Here is a 25,632-nt window from a genome sequence, read left to right as displayed (position 1 = left end):
GTACCATCTTACATTTCCACCAGCAATGTATGAGGGTTCCAATTTCTCCACATCCTCTTGAACACTTGTTATTGTCTGTTTAGTTATAGTGTTGAACCATTTAAGGTCAGTAAACAAGTGCAGAAAGAGGTCTTACGACATCTCCCCCATGTTTGTAAGCTCTGTGCCTGGCCTAGTGGTCGTGCACCTAGAAGGCATTCCCTAAACATCTGTTCAATGAATGAAAATGAAAAAAGAAAACAAGCCCAAACCTTTTATTTGTATGTTGCCTTAGGTTTTAGGTTTTTACAAAGTGCATTCACAAATTCTAAGGCTCAAAATAACACTGTAGGAAGTAGGGAGAGTGGGGATTTCCCATTTTAGACCTGAGAAATTTAGGTAATAAGTGAAGCATCTAGATTGCTGGTCCCCTGGCTTCATACCCAGTCTTCTCTGTACAATTTAACACTGATTTTTCAATATGTCTTTTAAATACTTTATTAGTTAACGTTCAGAAAAGAATGCTGAGAAGTTTCAAAAGATCTTAGTTTAAAAAAAGACAGCAGGGGCTTCCCTGGTGGCGCAGTGGTTGAGAGTCTGCCTGCCAATGCAGGAGACACGGGTTCGAGCCCTGGTCTGGGAAGATCCCACATGCCGCGGAGCAACTGAGCCCGTGAGCCACAATTACTGAGCCTGCGCGTCTGGAGCCTGTTCTCCGCAACGAGAGAGTCTGCGATAGTGAGAGGCCCGCGCACTGCGATGCAGAGTGGCCCCCGCTTGCCGCAACTAGAGAAAGCCCTCGCACAGAAACGAAGACCCAACACAGCCAAAAATAAATATAAATAAATTAATTAATTAAAAAAAAAAAGACAGAAGCTGAAGGGACTGAGTGTATTTGGCAGTTTGGAGACAGCTAATTATGGTCCTGAGATAGTTGTGGGGACTGGAGAGAACAGTCTGGGGAAGCCTGACAAAGGAAGTCACTAGACTTCCAACTTTAGCAAGAAATCTCTTCATCTTTCAAGTAGAACTAGTAGCTGAGCGTTTGCAGGGCTGCAAAATGTAGGGAATGTCAAAGAGAGCTCCAAATCAGGTGAGGACTGATTATGTAGGTTGTAGATTGCATTATCTGAGAAAGAGCTAACACCAGAAAGTAGGTAATTGAAATTACAATTTTCAGGGAGTTCCCTGGTGGTATAGTGGTTAGAATTCGGTGCTTTCATCACCATGGCCCGGGTTCAATCCCTGGTCAGGGTACTAAGATCCCACGTGCTCCCACATGCTGCGTGGTGTAGCCAAAAAAAAACAAAACAAAACAGTAGTATAATAAACCCCCATCATGCCTATCAATTGAAAATTATCAACATTTTGCCATTCTTATCTTATGTTTGAACACATTAAGGCTTTTTTTTTTTGGCTGTGTTGGGTCTTTGCTGCTGCACGGGGGCTTTTCTCTAGTTGTGGCGATTGGGAGCTACTACTCTTTGTGGTGTGCAGGCTTCTCATTGCGGTGGCTTCTCTTGTTGCAGAGCATGGCCTCTAGGCGCGTGGGCTTCAGTAGCTGTGGCATGTGGGCTCAGTAGTTGTGGCTCGCGGGCTCTAGAGCGCAGGCTCAGTAGTTGTGGCGCACGGGCTTAGTTGCTCCACGGCATGTGGGATCTTCCCAGACCAGGGCTCGAACCCGTGTCCCCTGCATTGGCAGGCGGATTCCTAACCACTGCGCCACCAAGGAAACCCAATAATACCTTCTTGAATAGGGCATTATTAGAGTTAAAATGGAAGTAAGGTCCCCAGAAATGCGCATGACCTGTTTTCTGTAACATGTGCCACTGTTATTTATCTAGGCTCTGAGCACACGATGAAAGAAATCATACAGCAGTCTCTCTCCCAGTATTCCCCTTTCCCAGTCTTCAAGGGCAGCAAAAAGCTTATAGAGGTCCCTCGCACAATGTAACATGTGAGATGCCAAAAGGCTGTTCCCAGTGACAGCATGCATTCATCTTCCAAAATCATCTGAGCTCCTCTAATCTTCTTCTACCTTTCTTTAAGTCTTTGTAGCTGTACAAACATAATCTGGGCTAAATCCTGCTTTGTGTTGGCCTCAGGTTGTGTTGTCAAACGCAAGTTCCCATACCCAAGGCACAGTGATGCCAGATAAACCGAAATGTCCAAGTTCTGAGCAGAGAAAGGTTTATCTTCCTTGATGGATTCCAGGGGAGGATTTTTAAAGGCGAGGTGGGGGAGAGAGTCCAGGGTACTAACCTGAGAATTATCTTTTATTCAGCCGACTTGCTGAGGACTTAAACCCTGTAGCTCAGAGATAGCTCCAAGGGTCTGCTCCCAAGAGGTAACGGAGGAGGCAGGATATATAGGAGTTTTTGCAACAAGAACCAGGGAGTCAGAGCATCAAAAGATTACTGTTAATTAAAGAAAACCAGACATCTGAAGTTAATGAATTTATCACTTTTTTTTTTTTTTTTTTTGGCCGTTCTGTGAGGCTTGTGGGATTGAACCTGTGCCAGTGAAAACCAGTGAAAGTGCAGAGCCTTAACACTGGACCGCCAGGGAATTCCCTAGCGCTTTCCTAAGTATGTGAAGATGCAAGAGTCTGGGCGTACTGAAATCATTCCTTTGACATGCACATTAACTATCTAGGGCCAGTATACTCTTTTTCTCCATCCTGAATCCCCTCAGGGTGCACACCTGGGGGTGGCTGCAGTGGCTGAGGGCTTGACGCCCCAATATTCCTAGCTTACTGATAGGGCAGGCGACATGCTTCTTCCACAGTACGGCAGTCAGCTCGTGCACTGTTCTCTGATTGGTTGACGGTGAGTTAACGCAGTGGTGTCACAGGGCTTATCAGCATCAGTCCTTAGGCTCCAGCAGGTCTGGAGTCTACCTGCTCATGGTCATCATGCAGTTAACTTCTTCCATCTGGAAGAGGTTTTAGTATCTGCCAAACAGCTGAGGAATGTGTGCCAGACGCTATCTATGTCCTTTGGGGAGGAACTAAAGGTTCTGTGACTGTAACATGGCTGACCTACTGTTTAAATTTTTTTTGTGGCCTGGGAGACTAAAGCTTTTCTACAAACAAGAGACAGGCAGAGGACATAAGGGGGGGGGGTCTGTCCCTGGAAGGCCCCACAGGGTCCTGCTTGGTTGCAGCTGGAGAACCTGCCACGCACCCTTGTTTGGTCGTGATGAGGGCGGGCTGCTAACGCCTTGTGCCATCTTTCTCCTGGTCTTCCCTGAAGACGGGGTGTTTCAGCGCAGCAGAGGCGGGCAGAGCCTGCGCCTCCTCTCTCTCCACCTTCTGGGTCGGTGCCTGGGCTCAGAGCAAGCACTTCGGTAGAGTTCGCAGCCAGGTGCGAGTAAGTGGGCGTTTGGGTGCCGACCCGCTGTGCTGCGCAGTTGGCTTACCCGCCTCCGTCAACTGCTCTGGCCCCTCGCCTCGTACCTCCCTGTGGCTCCCGGCAGATTCCGCCTGGCCGCCCCTTCGTCCCGCCGCCCCGCACCCGGCTCCCAGCAGCCGAGGCAGCGGCGCGTAGCGGACGCCCCCGAGGCGACCCCGGGAGGCAGGGACCGGTGGGCCGTGGGCGCTCCCCTCCCAGAAGCAGGTGGTTCTTGGGCTCCCGCCCAGCGGACCAGCGAGGCGGCCAGGTCTCCAGCATCCCCGCCGGTGCCTCCAGGAGCAGCGGGAGTGGCACCGCAGCTGGAGTAGCGCGTCCCCGGTCCGCGGCCGCCCTGGCCGGCAAGATGCAGCCAGTGTCCCGGGCGGTGCCGGCCAGCCCGCTGCAGGAGGCGAACCTCTGCTCCCGCGCGTTCTTACGGTGCGCGCCGCGCCTGAGCTGCAACATCCCGCCGCTGGGGGCCCAGTGCCTGACGCCGCCCGCGCCTTTGGCGGGCCGAGGACGGCTTTTTGCTGTCGGTGGGGCTTCCCCACGCCGGCCGCTTGGTCTCCGCCTGCGCCCGGGAACGCTGGGCGGGCGGGAGCAGGGCCGGGGAGGGGGACCCGGAGACCTGGTGGCTGGGGCACCGGTCTCCCTGCTTTGCCGTCCCGCCAGCCTGCAGCGTCCGGGAGCAGGGCGAGCAGGAGGCGGGGAAGTAGAGAACCGAGGCTGCCCAGGAGGAGTCACCGCCCAGTGGGAGAACGGACTGGACCCGCGCACTCCACCCTTATCCCGCTTCCTCAGTACTGCTCAGGAATTCGCAGTTCTGAACTAAAACTGCACCCTTCCCCCCCCCCGCCCCCCCAATCAAGCAGCTTACGAACAGCTTCCTTTATCTAATTAGCGCCCTGGACCGTTGCCATCTTCCAGTAATGTCCCCAGCTTTTCCCATCTTCCTTATGTGGCAGCTGCGTTCCACCTCCACCCGGCTCCTTCTGTCCTTGTGTCTGTGACCACGTCTCTCTCTGCCTTCCTCTCTCCATGTGCGTCTCTCACTGTATGTCCTGGTACCTAGTGGTAGCAAATTTCCTGTGGGTAAAAAACACCCTTTGGTATTTAATGAACGGGGACACTGTTGTTGAACACGTTTTGCATTTGCCTGGGACTCACAGCCACGACTGGAGTGTGTATTATGTTTGACCAGCCCTTTCCTTATTGTTAATATTTCACTTCCACCTTTGAGGACCACTTAGGGGATGGGGTCCCTGGAGCCTGTGGGGTCTTATCCAGATCACTAGCCTTCAGAGAAGCAGTGCATGGTCTTGATGCAGGTGGTCCTGCCCAGGAGTCCTAGGGTCCTGAAACTGACAGGTCCCTAAGCTGGGAGGAAACCTGCAGATGGAAAATGGCTCAGAGAGGTGAAGCTTTTAACTAAAGTTTTCCATCTAGTAGCTGGAACTACTAACTAGTTGGACTGTAATTACACTTGGGTGATTATTAGATCTTTTGTTACTGGACCCTAACCCATTCATCTTTCCCAAATTCTGATATTTCCTTTTATTATGGGACAGCCTATGGGATCCCCAGGGGGTGGGAGCTCCTATGCTTGTTTTGATTGTGGTGTATTCAGTGTGTGTAGCTACATCTCTTGGTCATTTGGTGGCCCTTAAGGAGAGAGGGGCCTAGAAGGAATATGGGGGTGGTTAACGTAAATAATAGCAAAGTGGGCAAACATCTCCTTAACTTCAGGCAGGGCAAGGAACACTTCAAGCTTCTTCTGTTTGTGGATTTTCAAAGTGTATATGCATGGAAATGGGAAGGTGAAGACTTCTCACTGATTTGGGTAGGCACCCATCTCCAGTTTTCCCTCTGGAGGGGAAGGAGCTGAAGGCACTGAAGCAGAGGTCAAGTTTCCTATCATCACACAGCTAGTGAGTGGTGGAGCAGGACCCCGAACCAGGCGGGCTGGCTCCCGAGCCCCTGTTCACCCTGTATGTAACTGCTGTACTGCGCTGCTTCGATTTGGAAACTTGTTCTTAAATGCAGGGAAAAGGCGATTCCAAACACACCTTTGTTTTTGTAGACAGGAGTTTCTCAAGGGAAGTGCTTAAAGTTCATGCTGTTGGAGATGATGCAAGTGAAACATCTCTGTTACCAAGCTTTAGGGTGGCTGCTCTCAAAGTACGGCGCTCAGACCTGCAGCGTCCTCATCACCCTGGAGCTTGTTAGAAGTGCAATTGCCCCGCACCCATTCTAAACCAATTTTGTAAAATTAGAAACTCGGGGGATGGCGTTTAAACAAGCGCTCCAGGCGATTCTGATGGAAGGTTGAGGCTGGCCGCGGCTCCAAGCCGCTCCTCCCATCGGCATTGTTACTTCAGTACTAACTTTAAAAGGGGTCAGATGTTGACCATGATTACCGTCTGTCTGTAAAGTCTGAGGTACCTTAGTGATTTCCTTGTGTCCCCCTCTCGCTGCCCCGGGAAAGCTGAAGTGAGCCCAGCCAGCAAGTGCTGCCCAGAGACGAGGCCCATTTTGTAGAGAAAAACTGAGTTTTCATCTTTCTATTGGGTATTTGCTCTTCTCAAATTTCATCAGTTTTCTAAACTTGTAAATGATGCCAGTAACTAGCTTACTTTTATACGAATGACCTTGTAACCGAAAGTGGGGTCAGGCTACTCGCTGCTCAAAAACCAATAAAGAGGCAAGGTTGGTGGAAAGGAAAGTTTGCTTTCTTTTGGATGCTGTCATGGGGGTTGGGGGGGAGGGCAGATGCCTGTTCAAAGGCCGACTCCCCCCTCCCCACCCCGACATTCAGTGGGCAAGAGCTTTCATAGACAGACGGAGAGGGCTGCATGCAGAAACAGCACAGTCAGCTCTGATGGTCATCTTGAAATTGGTCACTGGTGGTCTGACCAGCATCATCTTGATTGTTTTAAGTACAGTTAATCTTCGTCCCAGGGTCGGTTTGTTCCCATTTCCTCGAGGCCAGTTCTCGGAATTGTGGCAGCTTATGTCATGGCTAAAGCCTGGTCATCGTGTAGTTAACCTCTTCCACCTGGTGGGGCTTTCAGTATCTATAACACAGCTCGCAAGTTATGGCTCAGAATATGATCTGTAGCCCTTGAGGAGGCACTAAAGGCCCTTGAATTTGCTTACTGACTAAACTACTGTTGTTTTGTCCTGGTTGACTGTTTTCCTCTGCTTCTGTATTTTCTCACTTCTCTGATTAAACTTATTCTTTGGCTAAAGTTTTTCCACAGACAAAAGGCAGGCTGAGGACATGGGAGGCAAGGACCATAGGGGTCCTGCTCCATTTCAGCTTCACTGGGGTTTTAGTGTTTCCACAGCTCAGTTTGGACTTAAGGTCTAAGAGGAGTCATACATTATGGCTAGTGGTAATTGTGAACTTTAGGAAAGAATATATATTTTTCTATTTCTGTAAGAAATTTAAAACTATAGAAGAAGAAGAAAGGAATAAGGATTTCTTTCTGTTAGCCAAGTACACTTGCTGACATTTTGGTTTTGGTTGTTTCTTAGTCTTTCCCCTAGAAATCTTTATGCACATCTGCACACAGCCACATCTTTTCTATAAAACTAAACAATTTTGAATCCTGAATCCTTCTTAATTTTCTGTGGTTTACATTTATTTATGGGCATTACATAATCTTTGAAACATGGTATTGCAATTTATGCAGTCTTTCATTTTTGTTTAACACAGTTTATTTCTAATTATGATGTGATGCATATCCATGACCATGTACTTTGGTGCATTTTTCCTTTTTCTGTATTCCTAGAAGTAGACTAACTGGTGAAAGGCCAAATTGTTTCCCATCAGGTTTGGACAGATTTGCCCTATTAATAGCTGTTTGTGTGCTTATTTCATTGTCAACTTTGAGTACCTGAATTACATTTTTTCTCAGTCTGAAGTCTAAAATAATATCAGACAGTTTTAATTTGAATTTATTTAATTTATAGAGATGGCAGTTTTTGTGTATATTGACCATCTATTTGTCATTTTTGAATTGTCTCTTAATGGATTTTTTCCTATGAGGCATTTATATTTTTGAAGTAACTTGCAATAGTGCTTATAATATTTTGCCAGATTTTCATTTGTATTGTAATTTAGTTTAGAGGTTTTAAATTATATATCATTAATTATATTGAGCTTTTTTTTCTCCTGTTGCTTTTGTACTGTGTCTTTTTTAAGATCCCAGCATCATCTAAATCTCCGTAAGCACTTTATTGTAGCTCTTTTATCATTCCTTATCTAACAATAAAGGCAGCTAGAATTTCTTTTAGTATTTGATATAAGCTAGGCCTCGTTTTTTCCGAAACATCCCATTTCCCTATCATGGATTATTGACTAATTCTTCCTTTCCCCCGTCATTGAAAGTAAGGGACACAGTTTATAACTGTGTCCAGCTGGGTACTAGATTGTCCAGTCTGCTGAGACTCTCCTTGGTTATGTCCCCACTGTCCTGCACTGCAGGCCTCTGGGGTGTGCTCTGCACTTCTCTCCCACCCTCATCTCAGAGGCCAGCAGGTTGGGGGTTAGTGCAGGACCTGTCCCAAGAGATGAGGGTTGAACAGTGTCTTGGGCCAGATGCACTTGGCCCATCATTGAGTGGTTAAATCCTGGCTCTCCCAATGCTGGCCACACCTCAATCAGTGAACTGTCACCTTGCAAAGGGAGTGCAGTTGTGGAAACTGCCACTGGTGTCAAGACAGACTCTCTGGAGACTCTTGTCTCAGAAAGATGATGCCATGAGGGGGAATGCAAACTGGCTGAGTGCTGTGATGGTTTAGAGAGGTTGGTCCCGTTAGGCCCTCTGTAACTAGTGATCATGAGTGCATAGAAATGTTTAATTTCAAACTAGGATTCTTTGCACCATTTTCAGAATACCACCTGTATTAATCTTGTTCTTGGTTAACAGTCAGAAATCCAAATGATGTAGATGGAGACTGGGTGAGCTTTCAAGGGCATTTTCTCTGGCCTTGACCTGTTCCCCTTTCCTAACCATTTAGTTTGATGAGTTTTGGTAATTTTATACAATAACTACAGCTCCAAGCAAATGTAGAACAGCCTGAAGGTGTATTATAATTTACTACTGTGTCTTTATGACAAAATAAACAGTGGAACAAATTTAAGTTTATCTCCTGTAGTTTATTCCTGGTTTTTTGGGTCTTTATAGTCCTGCATCTGGTCAGCCTGAGAGGTGTCAACTAGTGTCCACTCAGATGTGTCACGTGGATAATTTGCCTTTCTGAGTCTTCCGGGGTCCCCAGATCTTGTTAAACAATCCCTTCCTTTGGTTGACCTGAAACAAATAGACTGTCAGATATTTCTCCAGGAAAATGGGTTTATTCGGGATCAGCAGAGAATGGCAATTCAGGGTCTGCCACCATGGAGCCACGTGCGAGTCCCCAGAGGGCAAGGGGAGAAGAACTCTTATACATAGCAAAAGCAAGTTGGGAGGGCTGTAGAAGAGAGGGTTTTTCACTGGCTGAGTCTTTGCCGGGAAAGAAGAGTCTGTCTTCTTCCCAACAGGCTCTACTATTGTTGTGACTTCATCTGTCACAGTTGTCAGAGGCTTTCTGCTGGGCCCGCATGGGGTTACTCAAGAGCGCTGTCGCGGCGAAGGCTGCTCTTTGGTGCAACTTTGTCCTGTTCAGAGCGTCACTGATCCTCTCAGTGATCCCTCAGCAGCCTTGGGAGGTGTCATCTCCACGTGTTCTCCCCGTTTGCCAGAGGCCAATACTGAGACGTTATGTGGCTAGTCCAAGGTCGTAACAACCAGAAAGTGGCAAAGTCTAGATTCTAACACAGGAAGGTTTCCACCTGGGGCACATTGAGTGGAATTTTTTTTTCTCATTTAATTAAAAAAAATAGTGGTGAAATGCACACAACATAAAATTTACCATCTGAACTATTTTTAAGCATTTGGTCCAGTGTTATATACATTCACATCATTGTGCAATCAATTTCCAGAACTCTTTTCATCCTGCCTTAGTGTATCATTAAACACTAACTCCCCACTCTCCTTCCTTCCCGCCCCTGGCAACCACAGTGCCACTCTGTTTCTCTCTGAATTTGACTGCTTTGAGTACCTTCATGTAAGTAGAATCATACAGTTTCTGACCTTTGTGACTACACCATTTTACATCCCCCACCATCAGTGTGCAAGGGTTCCAGTTTCTCCACATCCTTGCCAAACTTTCTTTTCTCCTTTTTTTTCTCCCATAGTAGCCCTCCTAATATGTGTGAAGTGGTGTCTCATTGTGGTTTTGATTTGCATTTCCCTAACGATTATTGATTTTGAGCATCTTTCCTGTGCAAGCAGAATTTTAAAGAGGGCCTTTCAGGGTAAGTCCCATTGTTAATTCCCTGAGTGTTCTCTGTAGGAAATAACTGTAAGATACATGGCCCAACACGTTTCAAACCTGTTTATTGGTAAAGCTCACAGATGTATACTTTTGTTTTAGAAGTAAATTGAGACCTAGAGATATTAAGGGTCATGGAGATGCTGAACTGGAGTGGAGAAGGAGATGGGGGGACAGTTGAGGCCCTGGGGCCTCAGTACCACTGCTGGGACTAGAAACCAGTCTTCTGACTCCTGGACTGGGGTGCTTTAGAGGTGCCAACCTACCAGGGTTAGCAAAGTCTGAAGCTCAGTCTCTCTTATGGCTTCTTTAATAATTCATAGGCATTCAGTTATTCAACAAATGATTCTTGAGCGTCTCCTCTGTATCTTTATTATTCTGGGAATGACACAATAAATAAGAGGATAGTGATCTCTACCTTCATGGGTGGTTATTGTCTAGCCTTGGAAATTTCCTTACCCTGTAAAATCAGTAAAATGGTGTTAATATTTGGGATACCTCTGCATATTACATCATTTAAATAATGCATAATGGATTTGAATAGGTTTTGGGGGTGATCCTCTGTACAGTTGTTTTTTCCTTTTATAATTAATAAGTAATTTGCAGAGAGATAATTTGATATTATGTCAATATGGTGCCCCACATCAAAGTTTCACCCACTAGTTTTTTCTTCATTGGATAGTTTTCTGCCTCCATTGTTCCTTCTGTATTTCTTTGCATTTAATTATACAAGATATTTCCCTTCTCTCCTGTTTATGGAGCAGTAATACTAAAATTCATGGATTCTTTTGTTATTTTTTTAATTAAATTTTTTTTCTAATTAATTTTGGCTGTGTTGGGTCTTCATTGCTGTGCACAGGCTTTCTCTAGTTGTGGTGAGCGGGGGCTACTCTTTGTTGTGGTGCGCAGGCTTCTCACTGCGGTGGCTTCTCTTGTTGCAGAGCATGGACTCTAGGCACGCAGGCTTCAGGAGTTGTGGCACGCGGGCTCAGTAGTTGTGGCTTGCAGGCTCTAGAGTGCAGGCTCAGTAGTTGTGGCTCATGGGCTTAGTTGCTCCGCGGCATGTGGGATCTTCCTGGACCAGGGCTCGAACCCGTGTCCCCTGCATTGGCAGGCGGATTCTTAACCACTGTGCCACCAGGGAAGTCCCTGTTATCTAATGGGTTATAATTTTTCATGGTAGGTATAGGGCCATTGATAAAGGTGAAGAGTGCTAGGTACTGTTGCTTCCTTGCAGTGCCCAGAGTCTTGGAATATTACCTGTATGTAAACACACATACAGGCATGGCTATCCTGAGTGCCTGTGGGTAACATGAGGGAAGACAGCTCGGGAACCCACCTACAGAGTGCAAGTGAGGAGTGGCGGCCAGGTGAACTCACTAGGTATTATCACATGCACTTTTGTTGGCAGGATCTGATCCCTTTATTTTTTTTGAAGAAGGACTTAGTATCTTTTTTTTTTTAATTGAAGTATAGTTGATTTACAATGTTGTGTTAGTTTCAGGTATATAGCAAAGATTCAGTTATGCATATATATATATTTTTTCAGATTCTTTTCCATTATAGGTTATTACAAGATACTGAGTACAGTTCCCTGTGCTATACAGTAGGTCCTTGCTGTTTATCTATTTTATATATAGTAGTGTGTATCTGTTAATCCCAAACTCCTAATTTATCTCTCCCCCACTTTCCCCTTTGGTAACCCTAAGTTTCTTTTCTATATCTGTGAGTCTGCTTGTTTTGTAAATAAGTTCACTTGCATCATAGTTTAGATTCCACATATAAGTGATATCATATGGTATTTGTCTTTCCCTGCCTGACTTACTTCACTTAGTATGATCTCTGGCTCCATCCATGTTGCTGCAAATGGCATTATTTCATTCTTTTTTATGGCTGAGTAATCCATTGTATATATATACCACATCTTCTTTATCCGTTCATCTATCGATGGACATTTAGGTTGTTCCCATGTCTTGGCTATTGTAAATAGTGTTGCTATGAACATTGGGGGTGCATGTATCTTTTCGAATTAGAGTTTCCGTCTTTTCCGGATATATGCCCAGGAGTGGTATTGCTGGATCATATGGTAACTCTATTTTTAGTTTTTTAAGGAACCTCCATACTGTTTTCCATACTGGCTGTACCAATTTACGTTCCCACCAACAGTATAGGAGGGTTCTCTTTTCTCCACACCCTCTCCAGCATTTATTATTTGTAGACTTTTTGATCATGGCCTTTCTGACTGGTGTGAGGTGATACCTCACTGTAGTTTTGATTTGCATTTCTCTAATAGTGATGTTGAGCTTCTTTTCATGTGCCTGTTGGCCAATGTATGTCTTTTTTGGAGAAATGTCTATTTAGGTCTTCTGCCCATTTTTTGATTGGGTTGTGTTTTTTGATACTGAGCTATATGAGCTGTTTGTATATTTTGGAAGTAAATACTTTGTTGGTCAAAACATCATTTGCAAATATGTTCTCCCAGTCCATAGGTTTTCTTTCATTTTGTTTATTGTTTCCTTTGCTGTGCAAAAGCTTTTAAGTTTAATTAGGTCCCATTTGCATATTTTTGGTTTTATTTTCATTACTCTAGGAGGTAGATCAAAAAAGACATTGCTGCAATTTATGTCAGAGTGCTGCCTATGTTTTCCTTTAAGAGTTTTATAGTGTCTGGCCTTACGTTTAGGTCTTTAATCCATTTTGAGTTTATTTTTGTATGTGGTGTTAGAGAATGTTCTAATTTCATTCTTTTACATGTAGCTGTCCAGATTTCCCAGCACCACTTATTGAAGAAAATGTCTTTTCCCCATTGTATATCTTTGCCTATATTCTTTGTCCTAGATTAATTGACCATGAGTAGTGTGTGGGTTTATTTCAAGACCTGATCCCCCCTTTAAACTATATACAGGCTGGCCTTGCCTATTCCATGAACACTCCATTTTTTCTTTTCTTGTGAACAGGGAACTAACAGTGAGAAAACAGACCACCTACAAATACTTACAGTCAGGGCAGGCTACATATTTTAAAGGGCCCAGGGCAAAATGGAAAAAGCAGGGTCCATTGTTTAGAAATTATTTCAAGATAGCAACAACAGGACACTAACCAAGTATGGTTCAGTTTAACAAGTGAGAGGCGGTCAGGGTATTACAGAAATATGAGTTACCTAGGATGAGGGTTGATCTTACGGTGGCTTCCTAGAAGAGGTGAAAACTGGGCTGACCCTAGAGAATGAGGCTGTCTTCCCTACATGGACCTTCTCCTCTTTTTTTAGACCACAGGGTATTGAGGAGGATCACTTAGTCATTCTGACTTAAATGTCAGTCACCAAGAGTTTTCTGCCACAGTACATTCTAATTATCTACCCTCTGGAGTTGTGACACATGCCTTGGGGGGCATGGAGAGGTGCTGTCCAGACCTCCCTTCAAGGACTTGTTGCCCCAGCTGCTGGAAGTGCTGCTAGTGGGCAGTCTTTAGCCATCAGCTCCTCGGGGGGCAGCCTGTATGCAGTGACCCGTCAAGGTGGAGGTATAAAGGCCTGGCCATTGGACATGTCAGGAAACCCTGAAGGGCCGTCTTCATTCCAGAGCCCCCATGGGGTCAGCTAAGGTCATCTGGCCAGTGGTCCAGCTTGATTTCTCCCTCTGCCCTATTTTGTTTCTTCCCTCTTGCTTCTGCAAGTATTGATCCCAAGGGCACCCCTAATAAACATCCCAACACTAAACTCCATCTGGGTCTGTATCCCAGAGAACCAACTTGCAGCATGTGTCAGAAAACATTCCAGTACTTGGGGAGGATTCTTATTTGAAAATTACTGGTTACACATATAACATTTTAGAATCACCAAATAAAATACAAAATGGTGGAAACAAAGACTTTGTGGGTGAATGTGGTTACCTTTGGTTTAAAATCCTCAATCTAATGTTTTCTGACCAAAATGAAATTATCTATTAATAACAAAAGAAAACTATTATGTTGAACCGTATGAAACTGCCATTTTATAAGTTAAAAAAAAAAGGTTGACTGTTAGCAGTTCCACATGGTTCAATCTAATAGAAAAAATACATTAGCATTTGAAATTTAGAGAACATTATACTTATGAATAACTCATGGGTAAAAGATATAATTGAGTTAAATTAGAAAATACCTAATACTATGGTTATTGATCAGTGCTAAGCACCAAAACTTGTAGGTTGCAGCTAAGGTGGGTCTTAGGAAACAAAAGTACACTTTATGTACTTATATTAGAAAAAGAATTAAGTTGAAAATTAAGTTTCCAGTTTAAGAATTGACCAAAAAAATCTCAAAATAAATGAAAAGTTGAAGGAAAGAAATAATGTAATGAACTAGAAAATGTTTAAAAAACCAGAAATGATCTATCAAGCCATAAAAAGCAAAAAAACACAATTATAGGTGCTGCAGAGTTTAAACATATAAGATATTGTGAATAACTTTATGTCAATCAAGTTCAAAACTCACAGGAGATCCACTCCTAGAGAAATAAAATGTACCAAAAATGACTCTATAGAAATAACTGAATAGTCCTAAAATAATTACCAAAAATTAACCAGACACTGATGGTTTGCACAACACTGTAGATGTGATTAATGACATTGAATTATATGTTTAAAAATGGTTATATGGCAAATTTTATGTTATATATATTTTACCACAATGAAAAAAATTAAAAAATAAGATCTTCAGTCTAAAAGACAATCGATCACACATCTGTCCTTCATTATGAAATCCCCTAGAAGGGCTCCTATTTTGAAAAAGTATATTTTCTCTCCCTTCTCTTTTAGAGCATATAATACTGTCCTTCTGTATTTTAACCCTATATTTTTTTTTTCTGGAGAGGGGATGCCTCTCTTTCATATAATGTCACTTAAACTAAGGTATATTTTTTGTTTTTCCTATTAGTTTTCTCTTACTGTTTTAACCAGAGGTCTTTGGGTATGGAATCCAGTTCTGTTAAAGGAAGTGGTGAGACAAAATGGCAACTTCACACACACGCTTCAACTAAATAGAATCCTTGATATAATTGGACAGGGGTATATAATTTGGGGAACAGTAAGAAACATCTGTGACAACTTTGTCTTGCACCTTAGAAAATGTGCTTTGTCTCTGGAGTCTCTCAAGGCACAAAAACTGAGAGACAGCTTTTATTGGTGGCCTGTACATCTGATTTGGATAAGAAAAAAATAGTATAACATAATAAAAATAATCCTTTTGTAAGAGCTTAGAATCGTTGGGTGAAGTTGGAGAAAATAATCCAAATAAACGAACATCTTGTATGTGTAAGTATTTGTTGCTGGTGTAAAGAAAATACAGTATAGCTTATGCAGTGCAAAAACTATTGGAGAAATGCCTTCGGAATAGACTTGACCTCATGGTAGAATCACGGTGCTGACTCAAAAATTGTTAAGGCTGAGAGCTGTCCATTGGAAGCGTTCATAACCAGATGGTCACTGTGAGTAATATCTGTCTATTTCATTTTGAAGTGCACCTGAGGGGAAAAAAGACAAAAACAACATGTTTAAAAGTTTTAAAGTCCTCCTCCCTAAGGCAATGCATTTCTAGGTCCACTTCCTTATGTGAAGCAAATTATATCACTACTGGAGCCACAATTTAAAAAACTAGGAATGTATTTATTCTATGGAGGAAGTAGCCCCATTAAAACCCTCAGTGGGGCTGGGCCTAATGCCAAACACCCTGTAGATCCACTTGAGTTCTGATCATTCTGATTCACAGATATGTTTTATCACTATATTAAATTGATAAGCAGTATCATTTTACTGAAAACCTGGAGATATATTAAAAACAGGGTGACAGAGAGGCTGGGAACTAGTGTCTGAAAAGGGTTTCTCATTTTCACACATAAAATGAGCACACCAGATTTGGATGTTAATATCAGGTTGTCATCCCTATATTTTATAAACTCGGACTGACAAGCATTGAAACACTGGCATATATGTATGAAATATGCTGGCATTTAATTTAACTGCAGCAAAGCAGTTATAGGGCCTATAGAAATGTGATCTGTGTATGGTGGGTCACAGGAATGAAAAGAGAATCAAAAGCTTTAACAAAGACTCAACCAAGCAACTTTGAAAAAGAAATGATACCAAATAATAGGACAGGTCTTTGCCAGGCCTTTGAGTTCTTGAATTCTACCAATTTCTAGCTGAACTGGAAGAAATAAAGGTTTTTTGATAAATGTATAATCAGAACATAAAGGAAATGAAATGCTGCCAAGTTTCTCTGTTCCACAATCATCAGTTTTTAGTAGCTGTATTGTATCTCAGTTCCTTGACAGATGTGCAGAACAAAATGAAATAATGTCAAGGTTTGTGAGCTGTTATCTCAAAATGTATTTCTTTGAAAAAGGACTTCAAATGTCATTTTTTTTCCCCCAAAGAAGAATGTGAAATGTTTTGTTTGAGTCTTTTATAACAGAAAATGTACCATCTATCTGAGGCTGACTAGTGTCAGTATCTGAGTCGCCTAAACATAGGATTACGGATCTATTTTATAAAAACCTGGGACCAAATACATTTGTGGGTGCTGTCAACAAAGTTATCACGAGAGATAATGGACATCACACATGAAATAGAAAAGCACTGAGACACCTACCTTCATATCAAGTGTACTTTCTTCTTCTCTTGTTGCTTGCATACTTGCTACCCGCCTCCAAACAGCACTGAATATGAAATGCTATATATTAAAATGTCCCTTAAGTTAAGGAGAAAAATAAGTTCTCCAAGAATGCGTGGACCCCACTGGGTGAAATCTGAGGCTATTTCCATTATAATGCAAGAATTTTAAAAAATAAGGCCTTTGGGGGTAGGCTAATTGCATATCATCTCTCTCCTCCATTTTTTAAAGCTAGCCATATTTTGTGTGGTTATCTATTATGTACTCTCTTGGTGAAACTAAAAACAGCCAAAAAACAAATGGAAATACTTTTAACTTTCTACTGCTTGACGGTCCTCCCAAAATCACCTGGTTCCTTTCCCCATAACTCTTCTCAATGCAATTTTTTAAAAGAAAAAAAATTTTTTAATTTATTTATTTTTGGCTGTGTTGTTGGGTCTTCGTTGCTGCGTGCAGGCTTTCTCTAGTTGCGGTGAGTGGGGGCTACTCTTCGTTACAGTGCGCGGGCTTCTCATTGCAGTGGCTTCTCTTGTTGCGGACCACGGGCTCTAGGCACACGGGCTTCAGTAGTTGTGGCTCACGGGCTCTAGAGCACAGGCTCAGTAGTTGTGGCGCATGGGCTTAGTTGCTCCGCGTCCTGTGGGATCTTCCCGGACCAGGGATCAAACCTGTGTCCCCTGCATTGGCAGGTGGACTTGTAACCACTGCGCCACCAAGGGAGCCCAGAAAATGTTATTACTAGCACCTTTTAACCAAAATGGCCTTTGCTTCTGGTCTGCAATAATTGAAATTGAATACTGAAAATAAGCTTTCTGTATATAAAAGCCTTGATTTGACCCTTCTCTTTCTCATGGTATAGACTACACTCTGGCTGACAGCGGAAGTGAAAGAAGGCATCTTTTTCATAGGGTGGGTTATGAAGAGAGTCGAGATGACTGAACGCTTGTTAGCAGAGTCCTTGTGGATGGGCTGAGCCTGAATGGAGAGGCCCAATCTCACCTCTCTCTCTCTCTCCTGGAACCACTGCTGACCCTGGAAAAATCACTTAAGCTTTCTCCACACTGGCTACCACATTTGTGAAATGAGACAATGACCTACCTCATAGGAACTAAGTGATGGCCACAAACTACAGGTTTAAAACATGCTGAGCTAAGTGTTGGGTGTGATTATGATGCTGCTCAGAGATGTGGCCCCTTAGTTCACAGAAAGTAGCAGCATCAGTCAGATTGAATGATGAAAACAGAACATCTCAGAGGCCCTTTAGTGAATCTTGTAGTTTTATCTTAAAAGAAGCCCAGTTGAGACACATTTAGCTCAGTGAACATGGTAACCTGGGTGGCAGAAAGGTGGTTAAAAAATTACTTTCTAACCTGTGACTTTGAGAAGTTACCTAGGTTCTTCTGCCTCAGTTTCTCCATCTGAGGGATAATAATGCCAGCTCAGAATGGTTGTGAAGATTAAAAGAGATAACGCCAAAAATATTCAATTCATGGTAAGCAGAACATAAGACCAGTGAGTGGTGGGTTTCTTGGCCCTCTTCCCTTTCTTCTCTTGGGCGTGGTTCATTATAGTTCCTCCAATGTAGGTTAAAACAGTCTAGTACTTAAACTCCAGCTTGTAAATAAAACCACCATCATGAAATTAGATCTTACTAAGAGCAACAGGGCAATAAAAGCTCACCTGCGTGGCTAAAAGCCAGCAAGCAGTGCTTCAGTATATGTAGAATTCTGGCTCAAGACTGTACGTTCATTCTCCCTGAACTGCATGGCCCTAGTTCAATCCCAGTAACCCTCAAACTCCTCGTCTTGAAAGCAGGTCTAACTTTGTGGACATACTGGCAGGTATATTACCAAAGTAAAAGAGTGCTGTAGAGTTAGAAAGGATTTTTGCTTTTAACTTAACGGAATAATGAATATTCTTTTCCCTTATCCTTTCAGAAATCACCCTAAACAGCAAGGATATTGGGAGATAAAAAATAAGCCCAATCTTTGATGAAATCAGGAGTCATTTGAAATTCCAAGTGACAAAATATCTGGACAGGCTACATTAAGCAACTGGATCCAGTGGGCTGTGGCATGACAGAGATGGTATGTAAGTAGAACAGATCTCAGCATCATGGGAGAACATAGCTCTCCAACTAAGGGGCAAATGCCAGTGAGGAATCATATAGAATCAGTATCTTTGCCTGAAGCATGTATATTGGTGAGGTCCTAGGAGAAGAGAGATTTTGAAATGCAAGCACCATTGACTGCCCGTCTCTGCAGGCTAGGGAGGAATACAGGCTAAACGAATATGTGTTCTCGATTTCTCTCTCACTCGCTTATTTTTTCTCTCTAGGCCATGTGGAACTTCTGTGTTAAGCACAGAGAATTCCCTTTAGCCTCAAATGATGCCCTAGCCACAACTATCCCACAGATATATGGTCTAAAAAAAAACTCAATTCAAAGGTGAGTAGTAGGAATAACAGTAATAAAAAAGTAGTATAGGATCTGTAAAATACACAAACAAAAATGAAGACAAGGAATAAGATGAGCATATGATGGATGAAAAAATACTGAAAAGATGAAAATTGTAAAAAAATGTAACACAATACATTCAAACAAAATGTAGTAGAACAATCAACCTGTGGACATCCAAGAGTACAGGAAAACATGGCACAGCAACAATGATGAAACATGAGTTGACAGAGGCCGAAAGTGAAATGGAAGAGAAAAATGAAAACATCAAAGAAATGATCATTCTAAAAGGCAGCATGAAGATTAGTCACTGCTGAAAAAACAACATGAGACTTGGAGGAAAGGATTGAGAAAGCAAGGCAAATAACTGTAAATTAATGAAAAATTTAAAAGGATTAAGGAGATAATAGCTTTATAAAATAGACAAAGGACAGCAACATACACATTATAGATAGCTAAAGAGGAGAGTCTAATCAAATAAATTCAAAGATGTAATTCAAGCAAATGCTCAGAAATAAAAGACTTGAATCTAGAGATCAAGAGTGCATGATGTCCTAGGAAAAACTAATGACCTTCAAAATAAGAAAGAATCTAATGACCTTCAAAATAAGAAAGAATCTTTTAAGAATCCAGGAAAGAAGATCAAGTTTTATCAAATTAGAGATACAGGAGGTAAATATTTCATACAGTTAACCCTCGAGCAACATAGAGGTTAGGGCGCTGATCCTCTGGACAGTCTGTATATAACACTGCAGTCACCCTCCATATCTACAGATCGAACCAACTGTGGATCATGTAGTACTGCAGTACAAATTTTTAAAAAAGTGAATACAAGTTAACCTGTGCAGTTCAAACCTGTACTATTCAAGGGTTAACTATATTTACAGTAAGTCAGGGATTCTAACTTCAATGCACCCTCTTTAAGATGATATAGAGCCTTGTTTTCAAACTTTTATTTGTACTGCCGCCCACAGTAGTAAATACATTTAAATTCACATTGAGTACCAGTACGGATTCACTGTCTATATTTATATTCATCTATCCTGAAAAGAATTTAATGAAATATTTACTATTACTAGGAAAGATACATTGCTATTCTTCATCCATTCCATTCTTTTCTATTTCATTTCTTAAAACATGCTGGTCATGACTGACTAAATGGATTTCACAGGCCCACTAAGGACTCACAACCCAAACTTTTAAAAACAGTATACAAAGAACAAACTTTAGTCAACTAGAGATGCAAAAATTATCATTTAACACAGGTAAGTAAAATAATAGAGGTTTAAGTATTTTTAAAGATTTGAAGGTAAACAGTAGAAGAACCATTTAAACAACTAAAATTTGTTGGTAGAATGGAGAAAAGGGAAACATGTCAGTGTTTATAACGTGGAGTCAATAATAAGGAAATAAAGTATTCCTGTAAGAAATTAAAGCAACACACAAAATAACAAAAATCCAAAAATTACAGACTACAAAATAAAAGGTTTTTTAAAAAAAGAATACTAAAAACTGAAAGCATAACAGAACTAAGATAAAACATACCCCTAAGGGCTAAGATTAAATCTCAGAGCTAAACCTAACTATAATACTTGCCATTGCAGGAGACACATCTACAATCTGATATCAAAAGACAATCAAAGACATATCAGGCAAATGAAAACTGGGGACTTAATTTCAGTTTTGAATCAGGTTGGATTCAGGGCCAGAAACATTAAATGAATCAAAGAAAGGCACTTTAGTGTTGTATGAAAGAAGAGAAGGTTAGCACTCCCCTTGACAAGGATGGAAGAGGTTCTTGGGCCTGACAACAGCAAATGGTTAAGGCATTGCCACCTGCTTCAGGGCATCTAACCATCATTTTTTGGTAAATTTAAGAAAACTGAAATCATATCCAGCATCCTTTCTGATCACAGCACTATGAGATTAGAAATCAATTACAGAAAAAAAAATGTATAAAACACAAACACGTGGAGGCTAAACAATATGTTACTAAACAACCAATGGATCACTGAAGAAATCAAAGAGGAAATCAAAAAATACCTAGAGAAAAATGAAAATGAAAACACAACAAGCCAAAACCTATGGGATGCAGCAAATGCAGTTTGAAGAGGGAAGTTTATTTGAAAAATCTCAAATAAACAACCTAACCTTACACCTAAAGCAACTAGAGAAAGAAGAACAAACAAAACCCAAATTAGTAGAAAGAAATCATAAAGATCAGAGCAGAAATAAATGAAATAGAGACAAAGAAAACCAGAAAAGACCAATGAAAGTAAAAGCTGGTTCTTTGAAAAGATAAAATTGAAAAACCTTTAGCCAGACTCATCAAGAAAAAAAGGGAGCGGGCTCAAATCAATAAAATTAGAAATGAAAAAGAAGTTACAACTGACACCACAGAAATACAAAGGATCATAAGAGACTACTACAAGCAACTATATGCCAATAAAATGGACAACCTGGAAGAAATGGACAAATTCTTAGAAAGGTACAACCTTCCAAGACTGAACCAGGAAGAAACAGAAAATATGAACAGACCAATCACAAGTACTAAATTGAAGCAGTGATTTAAAAACTTCAAACAAACAAAAAGTCCAGGACCAGATGGCTTCACAAGAGAATTATATCAAACATTTAGAGAAGAGTTAACACCTGTCTTTCTGAAACTCTTCCAAAAAATTGCAGAGGGAGGAACACTGCCAAATTCATTCTATGAGGCCACCACCACCTTGATTCCAAAACCAGACAAAGAATACCACAAAAAAAGAAAATTACAGGCTATATCTCTGATGAACATTGATGCAAAAATCCTCAACAAAATACTAGCCAACAGAATCCAACAACACATTAAAAGGATCATACACCATGATCAAGTGGGATTTATCCCAGGGATGCAAGGATTCTTCAGTATTCGCAAATCAATCAGTGTGATACACCACATTAACAAACTGAGGAATAAGAACCATATGATCATCTCAAGAGATGCAGAAAAGGCTTTTGACAAAATTCAACACCCATTTATGATAAAAACTCTCCAGAAAGTAGGCAGAGAAGGAAACTGCCTTAACATGATAAAGGCCATATATGACAAACCCACAGCTAACAACATACTCAATGGTAAAAAGCTGAAAGCATTCCCTCTAAGATCAGGACAAGACAAGGATGTCCACTCTCACCACTTTTATTCAACATAGTTTTGGAAGTCCTAACCATGGCAATCAGAGAAGAAAAAGAAAGAAAAGGAATCCAAATTGGAAAGAAGTAAAACTGGCACTGTTTGCAGATGACATAATACTATACATACAAAATCCTAAAGATGCCACCAGAAAACTACTAGAACACATCAATGAATTCCTTAATGCAGGATACTAAAGTAACACACAGAAATGTCTTGCATTCCTATATACTAACAACAAAAGATCAGAAAGAGAAATTAAGGAAACAACCCCATTTACCATTGCATCAAAAAGAATAAAATACCAAGGAATAAACCTACCTAAGGAGACAAAAGACTTGTACTCTGTAAACTATAAGACACTGATGAAAAAAAATCGAAGCTGACACAAACAGATGGAAAGATATACCATATTCTTGGATTGGAAGAATCAATATTGTCAACATGACTATACTACCCAAGGCAATCTACAGATTCAGTGCAATCCCTATCAAATCACCAATGATATTTTTCACAGAACTAGAACCAAAAAAATTTTTAATTTGTATGGAAACACAGAAGACCCTGAATAGCCAAAGCAATCCTGAGAAAGAAAAATGGAGCTGGAGGAATCATGTGCCCTGACTTCAGACTATACTACAAAGCTACAGTCATCAAAACAGTATGGTACTGGTGCACAAACAGAAATATAGATCAATGGAACAGGATAGAAAGCCTAGAAATAAATCCACACACCTATAGTTTTGTCAATTAACCTATGAGAAAGGAGGCAAGACTGTACAATGGAGAAAAGACAGTCTCTAATTAAGTGGCGCTGCTGGGAAAACTGGACAGCTACATGTAAGAGAATGAAATTAGAGCATTCTCAAACACCATAAACACAAAAAAATGTAAGGCTATAAAACTCTTAGAGGAAAACATAGGCAGAACTCTGACATAAATTGCAGAAATGTCTTTTTTGATCCACTCGCTAGAGTAATGAAAATTAAAAAAATATGCACATGGGACCTAATTAAACTTAAAAGCTTTGCACAGCAAAGGAAACAATAAACAAAATGAAAAGACAACCTACGGACTGGGAGAAAATATTTGCAAATGATGTGATGACCAACAAGGTATTAATTTCCAAAATACACAAACAGTTCATATAGCTTAGTATCAAAAAAAGAAAAAAACCCCAAACAACCCAATCAAAAGTGGGCAGAAGACCTAAATAAACATTTCTCCAAAGAAGACATACAGATGACCATAAAGCATGTGAAAAGATGCTCAACATTGCTAATTATCAGAGAAATGCAAATCAAAACTACAATGAGGTATCACCTCACACTGGTCAGAGTGGCCGTCATAAGAAAGCCTAAAACAATAAATGCTGGCAAGGGTGTGGAGGAAAAGGGAACCCTACTACACTACTGGTGGGAATGTAAATTGGTACAACCACTATGGGGAACAGTATGGAAGTTCCTTAAAAAACTAAAAATAGAACTACCATATTATCCAGGAATCCCATTCCTGGGCATATATTTGGAGAAAACCATGGTTCAAAAGGATACATACACCCCAATGTTCATTGCAGCACTATTTACAATAGCCAACACGTGGAAGCAACCTAAATGTCCTTTGACGGATGAATGGATAAAGAAGACACGGCATATATATACAATGGAATATTACTCAGCCATAAAAAAGAATGAGATAATGCCATCTGCAGCAACATGTGTGGACCTAGAGATTATCATACTAAGTGAAGTAAGTCAGACAGAGAAAGACAAATATCCTGTGATATCACTTATATGTAGAATCTTTAAAAAATGATACAAATGAAGTTATTTACAATACATAAATAGACTCACAGACATAGAAAACAAACTGTTGGTTACCAAAGGGGAAACATGGGGGGAGGAGGAATAAATCAGGAGTTTGGGATTAACATACGCTCACTACTATATGTAAAATTTTGGGTTGGCCAAAAAAATTCCTTCAGTTTTTAAGTAAAAATAAGACATTTTTCATTTTCTCCAAGAACTTCATTGAACAATGTATTCACCGTTTTGTTCCACTACTTTCTGCCTTTCTTCAGGCAACTTCATAATTCCATCTTCCCAAAACTTTTTGTCTGTTTGAGGAAAGAACTGTTCCAGGTACCTTTTATAGACTTCCAGGGAACTGAAACTTTTTCCATTACGAGAATTTTGTAAAGACCGAAATAAATGGAAATCTGAAGGTGCAATGTCTGGTGAATATGGCAGATGAATCAGAACTTCCCAGCCAAGCTGTAATGGTTTTCACCTGGTCATCAAAAAAAACATGCAGTCTTGCATTATCCTGATGGAAGATTATGCATTTTCTGTTGACTAATTCCAGATGCTTTTTGTCGAGTGCTGCTTTCAGTTGGTCTCATTGGGAGCAGTGTTGCAGCAAAACCAGAAATGAGTAAATGGCCTTAGGCACATAGCAGCCAAACAGGCCTGCAAGAGTTAAGCAGTCTTGGTTATTCTTTAGCTGTTACTACTAACAAACACTTGTAGCTAGACTTGTCCTTCACAGAGCTAAACAAAGCCAATTACTCTGTGACTCCATATGAATTATACTCTGCACCTAGCATTCTTCTCCCCCTACACTCCCCTGTAGCACTCTGCATTTCAAAAACAAGGTCATGGCTGATAACTTCAGGGACACGGGACCTGGTTGCTGAGCCACCTGATGCCAGCTTTTGGCCATAAATTTGCAGAAGAAGGAAATGCAAGACCTTCATTAGTTTGAGCCTTATCACCTACCCCAGACCATGGAGTCTTGGCCTATAAAGCCTTTCCCTATCCCCCAGGGATGGGGGAGCACAGTTCTTGAGGTGGTAGCCTGCTGTATCCTCTTTGCCTGGTAAAGAATAAAAGCTACTTTTTCTCGTTCTGCTAAAACTCTTCGTGTTTCTTTTTGGCATTGGTGAACAGAGAGCCAAGATTTTGGCATCAGCTGAACTTGTTGGAATCAATCGTTGGATTTCTCGAAGGAGCTCATAATAGAGGACTCCCTTCCAATCCCACCATATACACAACATCACCTTCTTTGGATGAAGACCACCGGTGCCTTTGGTGTGGTTGGTGGTGGTTCATTTCAGCTGCCCCACAATCTCTTCCATTCCACATTACTGTACAGTATCCACTTCTCATCGCCTGTCACGATTTGTTTTAAAAACAGAACCTTTTCATTAGTTTCAGTAGAGAATCGCATGTGGAAACATGGTCAAGAAAGTTTTTTGTGCTTAATTTATGTGGAAACTAAACATCAAAGCGATTAACATAACCAAGCTGGTGCAAATGATTTTCAGTGCTTGATTTGGATATTTGAGTATGTCATCTATCTCCTGCATGGTATAACGTTGATTGTTCTCAATTAATGTCTTGATTTGATCGCTGTCAACTTCAACTGGTCTACCCAACCGTGGAGCATTGTCCAGCGAGAAATCTCCAGCACGAAACTTCGCAAACCACTTTTGACACATTCAATCAGTCACAGCACCTTCTCCATACACTGCACAAATCTTTTTTTGCATTTCAATTGTGCTTTTACCTTTCTTGAAATAATAAAGCATAATATGCCGAAA

The 25,632-nt window shown here is 41.3% G+C and overlaps 1 protein-coding gene and 1 non-coding gene across 2 annotated transcripts in view; one reads left to right on the top strand and one right to left on the bottom strand.

Annotated features, from left to right (window-relative positions):
* Positions 1 to 14,596: 14,596 nt before the first annotated feature.
* The window catches only part of LOC118884069 (multidrug resistance-associated protein 4-like), a 130,630-nt gene continuing 119,594 nt past the window's right edge, over positions 14,597 to 25,632 (bottom strand). Inside the window, exon 22 of the mRNA XM_036831384.1 lies at positions 14,597 to 15,252. The gene's annotated coding sequence lies outside the window, so the exon portion shown is untranslated. The remainder of the gene's footprint in view (positions 15,253 to 25,632) is intronic.
* LOC118884493 lies at positions 20,598 to 20,722 on the top strand. The gene has a single exon (XR_005017324.1). It is a non-coding gene; the product is annotated as a U6atac minor spliceosomal RNA (small nuclear RNA).

The sequence above is a fragment of the Balaenoptera musculus genome, chromosome 18 (assembly GCF_009873245.2).
Source record: "Balaenoptera musculus isolate JJ_BM4_2016_0621 chromosome 18, mBalMus1.pri.v3, whole genome shotgun sequence".
NCBI classification, from domain to species: Eukaryota; Metazoa; Chordata; class Mammalia; order Artiodactyla; family Balaenopteridae; genus Balaenoptera; species Balaenoptera musculus.
Note: the sequence above shows the minus strand (reverse complement) of the source record. Positions and strands in the feature narration are given on the sequence as shown.